We start from the raw sequence: 10,969 nt of genomic DNA on the forward strand, positions 1-10,969 counted from the left end.
CTGTTGCGGAGCACAGGCTCCAGACACGCAGGCTCAGCGGCCATGGCACACCTGCCTAGCTGCTCTGCGGCATGTGGGATCTTCCCGGACCAGGGCACGAACTGGCGTCCCCTGCATTGGCAGGCGGACTCTCAACCACTGCGCCACCAGCGAAGCCCTGTTTTATCTTTTATACTTAGGTTTGCAGTCTGCCCGGAATTCATTTGTTGAGTACAGTGTGAATTGTTTGGGTTTTGTTTTGGGTTCGTTAGGTTTTTGGTTGTTTTTTTTCCATATGCAAATCTAATTGTGCACCATTTATTGAAAAGACTGTCCTTTTCCTAAAGTTCTGCAGTTCTCCTTTTGCAGTAAATCCATACATGAATCTATTTCTGGGCTGTATGTTATAATCCATAGATTTCTTACCTTTCTGTATTGATTTAATGTGCTTTAAGATAATTAATATGGTAATGTCTCCCATCCCCACCTTCTCAGACTTTGCTTGGTTATTTCTGGCCCTTTGTTTCTCCATATAAATTTTAGAACCAGTTTATTAAATAACACCAAAAAAGAAAAAAAAGAAAAACCTTGTTGGGCTCTTGACTGGGCATTAGGCATTGAAATTATAGATGAATTTAGGAAAAATTAACACCTTTGACATACTGAGTCTTCTGTCTGTGAACATGGCATATCCTTCAATTTATAAAGGTCTGGGTCATCTTTAATGTCTGCATTGTAGTTTTTCAATAGGTCTTGCACATTTTCATAAGTTTTATTACAAGGTATATTTTTTGATAAATACTGTCTTATAAAGTTTTATTTTCCAGTTGTCAGTATATAGAACATTTGGTTTTATATGTTGAAATTGTACTGAACAACCTGTTAAACTCATCCTAATAATTCAGATTATTATAAACATATGCCATCATAATTAGGGAATAATGGCAGTTTTATTTCTCCTTTTCTGGTGGTTATACATTTGATTTTCTTGCCTTTGCTGCACTGGTCAGGATATCCAGCATCGTACTGCATAGAAAAGGTAACATGTTTGTCTTGCTCCTGTCTCACACAAAGTTTTCAATATTTTTCCTTTAACTATGTTTACTGTAGTTTTCTTTAGGTATCTTTGATCGGATTGAGTACATATCTGTCCCAATTTCCTGAGTTATCATGAATGAGTGTTGTTTTATCAGGTGATTTTTTCCTTTGTTTATTAAGATGATTCTGATTTTTCTCCTTTATTCTGTTAATAGTGAATTACAGAGACTTTCTGTTTACATTGTTGAACTAAATTTGCATTCCTGGAATATGATTATTTCTGGTTTTCTTTTTTCTTGTTGCATCCCTATTTCTGTCTCTTCTCTCTCATTACCTTGCTTCTCATTTTCCTTTAGTTTTTTAATCAAAGACCAGCTTATGGCTTTGTTGACATTTTCTCCAGTGTGTTTTTATTTCATTAGTGTTAATTTACTTCTGTTTGCTTGCAAGAGAGTTGTTCTTTTTACCTTAGTGTGATACATGAATTTAGTTATAAATTTACTCCAATCATAGTCTGTTTCATTCTCCCAAGTTTTGATGTGAACTGTCATTGAGTTTAATGCATAATTTGTGTACTTTCTTTTTTGAACCGTGGGTTATATAGATGTACATTTCTTGATTTTCAAATATGGTGGTTTTTTAGTTGTCCTTTTATTATCAGTTTCTACCTTAATTGTATTGTAATCAGATACTCTGATTTTAATCCTTTGAAGATGTTTGCAATTTGCTCTGTGGTCCAAAGTGTTTGTGTGTAAAATCTTCCTGAAGCTTGTTCTGTTATTTTCTGAGAAGGATGTATTGAAATTGTATACTGTTACAGGTTTGCCTATACTTCTTTGAATTGTTAATTTTTTTTGTTTGAACCCAGATTATTAGGTGTATATATATTTAGAACTTTTGGTAAATTGAAGCTTCAATTTTTTTGGAAATATCAGGATTTATTTTTGGTAATGCTTTTTGTTAAAGCCTATTTTGTCTGATTAGTAAGTAATATATCAACTTTCTTAAGATGTTTGCATGATGTATCTTTTTAATCCTTCTAGTGTACCCTATTTTGGATTTGTTGGGCTTTCAGCCTTGTAGCTTGTTGGTTTTCATCATTTTTTTTAAGTTCCCAAATCATCTCTTTAAATCTTGTTTCTGCCCCATATGCTCTTGCTCTCCAAGACTCCAATTGAACATAGTTAATTAAGCCTTCTTTATTGGCTCTCTCCTTTTGCCTCTCCATTCTGTGTATTTTCTCGACGCAACTCTCTCATCAGTTATGGCTAATCTGTTCTTAAACCCATCGATTGAGTTCTTTTTACTTATTGTTTTTCAATTTTGGAGTTTATCTTTCTTACCATGCCAAATCTGCTGTTTCTTTTTATGGTTTACAGCTGACCCACTGACAGTCCTTTAACACAGTGAGCATAGTTATTTTAAAGTGTGTTTGATAATCCGCTAACTCAGCTCTTGTGGGTTTTGTTTCTGGTGTGTGTTTCCTCCTAACGTGTGGAGGAGAGAGGGGGCAGATTGTGTGCTCTGGACACATATTTAAGAAATTGTTTAAGTAAGTTTAGGCCTAGGATATTTTCCTTTCTAGAAGATTTTGTTTCTGCTAGGTACCTAGTGAAACTAGCAAGCCAGAGTCACATTAATCGAATTTAAGGGATGCTATATGATACACAGAGCTAGACTGCCATCACTGTGAGGGCTGGTTCATTATTTCTAGGCTGAAACCCTGCAAGGACTTCATCCATATGCAGGTTTCAATACCAACATTTGTCCTCCTAGTTCTACAAGGTTACTGAAATTGCAGTTCAGTCTCTGCCAATTTCCAGGGGAAAATGGCCTCAAATGCCAAGCTTTTCTCTCAGGATTTGCATCTTCTCCTGGGTTCTAGCGTGGTGATAATGTCTTGGTTCTGTGAAGTCTTAAAACAGGTGTTATTTCTTGTCCAGCTTTATTACTACTTGTCCTTAGCCAAAGAGTTGGTCCAAACTCCCCCAGTCCACTACTGTCAGAAGTTGAATATTAGAAACAATGTTACCTGTGGTCCTTTGGATCCTAAAACAGATATAGTATTTGTTTCTTAACATTTTCACCTCTATCTTGCTGTGTAACAGCTAGACTTTGGCAATCCAAATTTTGTGCATCCCATAGATAGTCACAATCTCAGTATTTTATTTACTTGGAGAATATGGAATATTCTTGGAGAGTCGTCTTAGTTTAAAATCCTGGTGACAGGTTGATTAGAATACCAAGTGTCTGCTTTTGTTGAATTGGATTTCAGTGAAAGCTGAAGCTAATGAGATTGAATGAAAACTCAAGATCAAGTTGCAGCCAGACTGACTGACTGACAACAGTGCATTGTAACCTCAGCACACTATCATAATTATTCAAACAAACAAGCCAGATAAATAGATGAAACATCATCTCTCTCTCCTAACAAACAAAACTAGATTAACATGAATCAGAGCTCAGGCTTGTATCCTGCTGAAGGAAAAAATAATACTTTGTATCTTTTAATATATATTATATATAAACATATAATCTATGTTTTTTTTAATGTTTTTATGGCCCTAGCTATTTATGAGGAAGGTGGGCACTAGTCAAGCTTCTGTCACCTCCCTTCTGCCAGGAATATGAAAAACACACTTGTCAGTGAGCAAATCTCCCATTTCGTATCTTTGGTCCACACAGAATTAACTTTTAGGTCTGTAATCTGTTGATTTAATTTTTGTGTATGACGAGGTGTGAGTTTTATATATCCAGTTGGGCCAACACCATGTGTTGAAAAGACCTATTTCTCCCATTTAATTGGCCTTTGTAGAAACTAAACTGACCAAAATTCTCTATTTTGTTTCATCGATCTGTGTGTGTCCTCAACACCAACATCACACTGATTAACTGTAGCTTTTCAGTAAGTCTTGAACTCAACTCGGGTAATGTGAGTTCTACACCTTTGTTCAATGACTTTTAATATTTACCCTGAGACCACAGGCATACACTGGGCATCTTGGGCAAACGAGGATGTGTCGTCACCCAACCTGCAGCTGACATAGGATTAATATCCAGACTGGGTAAAGAACGCTTAGGAAAAAACACAGATGATTTTGATTAGTCCTTAACAGAAGAAACCAAATAGGAAATAAATATATGAAAAGGAACATACCCACCAGGGTTAGCTAAAATGTGCAAATAAGTGAGAAGATGTACAAAAACGTGTATATTGCTGGTGAGAACTTAACTGCTCAGCATTAGCTGATGCAAGTGAAGATGCATATCCCCATGTCCCAGCAATTCTAAGTCTGTCAGAAGTAGCTAAGATAAACATTGATAGCAGTATGTTCATATAATGGAATAGTATTGAAGGAAAAAGAATGAACTACATTCATAAGGAATAACATTGGTGATCTTAAAAACAATTAGAGTTAAAAAGCCAGACCAAAGGATATATAACATGATTCCAGTTATATACAGTTCAAAAACAGGCAACTATGTATCATTTAGGGATGTATACATAGTGTTAAAGCTATAAAGCAAACTAGGCTGTGATTCACCCACAAAGTTGGATTAATGGTCAACTTTGTGGGGGTAGAGGGAGAATAATGGGGAATTTGACTAGGAACATGTAAGAACGTTTTGGAGTGATAGCAATGTTTCTTTGGAGTTGGATTGTGGTTACATGTGTCTGCTTCTACTTTAAAATAATTCATTACATGTGTCTGCTTCTACTTTAATTCATTACACTGCACACTAGATTTTTGCACTGTGCTTATACCACACACGAGAGCAAGGTTGCAGACTAGGAAGCTCCAGGCCATCATTCCTTCATGGAAACACTCAAACTAACAACAAACTAGAGACTGGCTAGAATACCATTATAAGGGCTCTGGAAAACAATCACTGGTCTACAGCACTGATCGAATGCCCAATCAAGAAAAAGTCACATTAAAAATAGTATGAAATCTCACAGTGCTTTTCCCTTGGCCCCACCTGTCCACAGTGGCATGGTTGAGAGAAAGCAGCAGCCCAGCTCTCAATGACCTCTCCTAAATAGGAGGGAACAAAGCAGAACTCACCTGCAAAATTCTGATGTGTCTAGGGCTGCCTGAAGGAAAAAAACAACTTTTCACCTAACTTAGTCTCAGGGAAAAGTAGTATAGCTGGGGAAAGCTACAGAAAGAGGGAAGCACTGCTCATAAAATTAGAACAAAAAATGTTTAAATTTGTATGGAGACACAAAAGACCCCGAATAGCCAAAGCAATCTTGAGAAAGAAAAATGGAGCTGGAGGAATCAGGCTCCCTGACTTCAGACTATACTACAAAGCTAGTCATCAAAACAGTATGGTACTGGCACAAAAACACAAATATCAATGGAACAGAATAGAAAGCCCAGAAATAAACCCATGCATCTATGGTCAATTAATCTATGACAAAGGAGGCAAGGCTACACAATGACAGTCTCTTCATTAAATGGTGCTGGGAAAACTGGACAGCTACATGTAAAACAATAAAATTAGAACATTCTTTAACACCATACACAAAAATAAACTCAAAATGGATTAAAGCTGTAAATGTAAGAAAGACCTGATACTACACAACTGAGAGGAAAACATAGGAAGAACACTCTTTGACATAAATCGCAGCAATATCTTTTTCAAGCCATCTCCTAGAGTAATGGAAATATAAACAAATGGGACCTAATTAAACTCGAAAGCTTTTGCACAGCAAAGGAAACCATAAACAAAACGAAAAGACAACACCCAGAATGGGAGAAAATACTTGCAAATGATGTGAGATTGATCTCCAAAATCTACAAACAGCCCATGCAGCTCAATATCAACAAAACAACACAATCAAAAAATGGGCAGGGCTTCCCCGGTGGCGCAGTGGTTGAGAGTCCGCCTGCCAATGCAGGGGGCGTGGGTTCGTGCCCCGGTCCGGGAAGATCCCACATGCCGCAGAGCGGCTGGGCCCGTGAGCCATGGCCGGTGAGCCTGCGTGTCCGGAGCCTGTGCTCCGCAATGGGAGAGGCCACAACAGTGAGAGGCCCGCGTACTGCAAAAAAAAAAAAAAAATGGGCAAAAGACCTAAATAGACACTTCTGCATAGAAGACATACAGATGGCCAAGAGGCATATGAAAAGATACTCAACATCGCTAATTATTAGAGAAATGCAAATCAAAACTACAATATCACCTCACACCAGTCAGAATGGCCATCATCAAAAAGTCTACAAACAATAAATGCTGGAGAGAATATGGAGAAAAGGGAAACTTGCTACAGTGTTGGTGGGAATGTAAATTGGTACAACCAGTATGGAGAAGAAGGTTCCTCAAAAAACTAAAAATAGAGTTGCCATATGATCCAGCAATCCCACTCCTGGTCTTATATCCAGAGAAAACTCTAATTCAAAAAGTTACATGCACCCCAATGTTCATAAAGAAGATGTGGTACATATATACAATGGAATACTACTCAGCCATAAAAAAACAATGAAATAATGCCATTTGCAGCAACATGGATGGACCTGGAGATGATCATACTAAGTGAAGGAAGCCAGAAAAAGAAAGACAAATATCATACGATATCGCTTATATGAAAAACATATAAATGAACTTCTGTATGAAACAGACTCACAGACTTAGAAAACAAACTTATGGTTACCAAAGGGAAAAAGCAGGGGGGATAAATTGGGAGTTTGGGATTGACAGATACACACTACTATATTTAGAAGGGATGACCACCAAGGACCTACTTCACAGCAAAGGAGCTCTGCTAGATGTTGTATAGTAATCTAGATGGGAAAAGAATTTGAAAAGGAATAGATATATGTATAACTGAATCACTTTGCTGTACACCTGAAACTAACACAACATTATTAATCAACTAAACTCCAATTAAAAAGAAGAAGAAGAAGGCTGCAGGGAGACTACAGACCTGGAGATGCCTGGGCAAGAAATTATGGATAGAGGAACAAGAGAATACCTAAGGTCCTGAGAAGAAGCTGAAGGGAAACTCTCTGAAGAATTAAGATATGTAAAAAATAGTCATGTGTAAGGGGGGATCAAAAACGGCACACAGCCCCAGGCAAGACACATGTCCAGAAAAGACCTGAGAGAACCTTAAGCCTCCACGCTGGGCTGATCCCAAGGCTCAGACACCTTGCACATCAGTGAAGGTCTTCCCTGGGGTGCAGCAATGAAAACACTGGGAGAGACGGTTATTTTTTTCAAATGCCCAATTTCCAACAAAATATCACAAGGCATACAAAAAGAAAAAAACAGAAAAACATGGCCCATGCAGAGGAAGAAAATAATGTAACAGCAACTGTCCTTAAGAAATAGGCATCAGATGTATTAGACAAAAACTTTAAACCAACTGTCTTAAATATGCTCACAGAAATAAAGGAAAACACAAAGGACTAAAGTAACTCAAGAAAACACACAATTAAGAGTATCAACTAAGATAGAAATTATCTTTTTAGAAAAAATCAAATTCTGAAACTGAAACAAATAAGATGAAAAGTTGGGTAGAGTGCTTTAACAGGAAGAAAAAGTCATGAAGACAGGTCAACTGAAGTTATTAGCTCTCAAGAGACAAAAAACCAAAAAACTGCAGAAATGTGAAAAGAGCCCACAGGACACCATTAAACGGACTGATATACATTATGGGAGTCCCAGAAGGAAGAGAGAGAAATGGCCCATGTGATTTGAAGAAATAATGGCAGAAAACTTCCTAAATTTGATGAAAGACATGACTACAAATTCAAGGAACTCAACAAATGTCAAGTATGTTAAACCCAAAGGAACCCACAGACCACACTGAGACACCTTATAATCAAACCGTTGAAAGCCAAAAGCTAAGAAAATCTTGAAAGCAGGAAGAGAAAAGTGACTTGTCACATAAAAGCCATCCTCAATAAGATTATCAGTGGATTTCTCAGAAATTTTGAAGGCCATGAGGCAGTAGGAATATACATTCGAAGTGCTGAAAGAAAGAAAAAATGTAAACCAAGAATTCTATACCTTTCAACACTGCCCTTCAAAAATGAAGGAGAAATTAAGAGCTTTCTGGATAAACAAAAGCTGAGAGAGTTTATTACCACTACACAAAGTCATTCTTTAAGTTAAAATGAAAAGCTTTAGGCAATAACTCAAAGCTATAAAAATATAAAGGTAAATACATGGAGAAACATGTAAACCAATACAATTTTGTATAATTTTATAACTTATTCTATGTGATTTAAAAGACAGGCACATAAAAATAACCATAGACCTGTTAATGGGTACACAATATATAAAAATGTAATTTGTGACATCAATAAAAAGGGGTGAGGGCTTCCCTGGTGGCGCAGTGGTTGAGAGTCCGCCTGCCGATTCAGGGGAGACGGGTTCGTGCCCCGGTCCGGGAAGATTCCACATGCCGCGGAGCGGCTGGGCCCGTGAGCCATGGCCGGTGAGCCTGCGTGTCCGGAGCCTGTGCTCCGCAACGGGAGAGGCCACAGCAGTGAGAGGCCCGCGTACCTCAAAAAAAAAAAAGGGGGTGGGGTGGGTGAAGCTGTAGAGGGTTAGTTTTTTTATGTGATTGAAGTTAAGTTGGTATTAATTTAAAATAGATTGTTATAACTTTAGGATGTTATGTGTAATCCCTCTAGTAACCACAACTGAAATGGTTATAGAATAAAGACAAAAGAAAATGAGAGGGAATCAAAATGTAGAAAAAAAATCAACTAAGTTCAAAGGAAGACTATAATGAAGGAAATGCAGGACAATAAAACTATAAGACACACAGCAAACAAATAAAATGGCAAAAGTAAGTCCTTACCAGTAATTACTTTAAATGTAAATAGATTAAATTCTCCAATCAAAAGACATAAACTGGCAGAATGGATTTTAAAACAAGGTCCAACTGTATGCTCTCTACAAGAGACTCACTTTAGATCTAAGAACACGGTGTACATTCAAAGTCAAAGGATGGGGAAAATATTTCATGCAGAGTGACCAAGGAGAGCAAGGGTGATTATACTAATATCAGGCAAACTAAACTTTAACTCAAAACCTTACAAGACGCAGGGACAGTATACATTGATAAAAGAATCAATTCACTAAGAAGATACAACTATTATAACCATACATCCACCTCAAAGCTCCAAAATGTATGAAGCAAACATTTACAGAATTGAAGGGGAAATAGCTCTACAATAATAGTAGGAGATTTCAATACCCCACTATCAACAGATAAAAACAACAAGACAGGATCAATAAGGAAATAGAAGACATAAACATCACTGTAGGCCAACTGGACTTAACATACAGATCACTCCACCAAACAGCAGCAGAATACACATTTTTCTCAAGTGTGCATGGGACATTCTCCAGGACAGACCCTATGTTAGCCCATAGAACAGTAAATTTTAAGACTGAAATCATACAAAGTATTTTTTCCAATCACAGTGCAATTAAATTAGAAATCAATAGTGGAAGGAAAACTGAGAAATCCACTGATACGTGGAAATTAAACAACATACTCTTAACCAATGGATCAAAGAAGAAATCACAAGAGAAATTAGAACGTATCTAAAGACAAATGAAAATAAAAACACATACCAAAATGTACGGGATGCTGCAAAAAGCAGTGTTAAGGGGAAATATATAGCTATAATTACTTACATTTGCAAAGCTCACAAATCAGCAACCTTTGAACCTTAAGAAACAAATGAGCTAAACAAAACTAAACCCACAGCTAACAGAAGGAAATAATAAAAGATTAGCATAGAGGTAAATAAAGTAGAGAAAGCAGACAAAGTCTCACATTTCCTGATTTCAAAACTTACTGCAAAAGTAATCAAAACGGTGGTACTGGCATAAAATCACACATAGTAGACCAATGGAATAGACTAGGGAGTCCAGGAATTGTCAAATGGTTTTTGATAAGACAACCATTCAATGGGGAAAAGAGTCTTTTCAACAAATGGTCCTAGGAAAACAGTATATTGATATGCAGAGTAATAAAGTTGGACACTTACCTAACACCATATACAAAAATTCACTTAAACTGGATCAAAAACCTAAACATCAGAGCTAAAACTGAAACTCTTCAAAGAAAACATAGGGGGAAAGCCCCATGAAATTAGATTTGGCAATAATTTCTTGGATATGACAACAAAAGCACAAGCTATTAAAAAGAATGGACTTCATCAAAGTTAAATACTTTTGTATATCAAAGGACACTATCAACAGTGAAAAAGCAACCCACAGAATGGGAGAAAATAATCTGCAAATCATATATATATATATATATATATATATATATATATGGAACTCCTACAACTCAACACATAAAGCAACCCAATTAGAAAATGTGCAAAGGACTTGAATAGACATTTCTCCAAAGAAGATATACAAATGGCCAATAAACACATCACTAATCATTAGAGGAATGCAAATTAAAGCCACAGTGAGATAGCTTTTCACACCCATTAGGATGATTGTTGTAAAAACAAACAAAAAAGAGAAAATAACAAGTGTTGGGGAGGATATGGAAAAAATCAAACCCTTGTGCATTGCTGGTGGGATTGCCAAATGGGGTACTCACTGTAGAAAACAGTATGGCAGGTCCTCAAAAAAATTAAACGTGGAATATTCATACGATACAACACTATACACACACACACACACATACACACACACACAGCCCTGAAATAATTAAAAGCAGGGACTCAGAGATACTTGCACTCCCATGCACATTGCAGCATTATTCACAATAGCCAAAAGATGGAAACCACCCAAATGTTCGACAGGTAAACAAAATGTGGTGTGTGTGTATGTGCGTGCGTGTGTGTGTGTGTGTGTGTGTGTGTATTCCTCTTAGAGGAAAACATAGGAAGAACACTCTGACATAAATCACAGCAAGATCTTTTTTGATCCACCTCCTAGAGTAATGGAAATAAAAATAAACAAA

This window comes from Pseudorca crassidens, chromosome 10, assembly GCF_039906515.1.
Source record: "Pseudorca crassidens isolate mPseCra1 chromosome 10, mPseCra1.hap1, whole genome shotgun sequence".
In the NCBI taxonomy this organism is placed as follows: Eukaryota; Metazoa; Chordata; class Mammalia; order Artiodactyla; family Delphinidae; genus Pseudorca; species Pseudorca crassidens.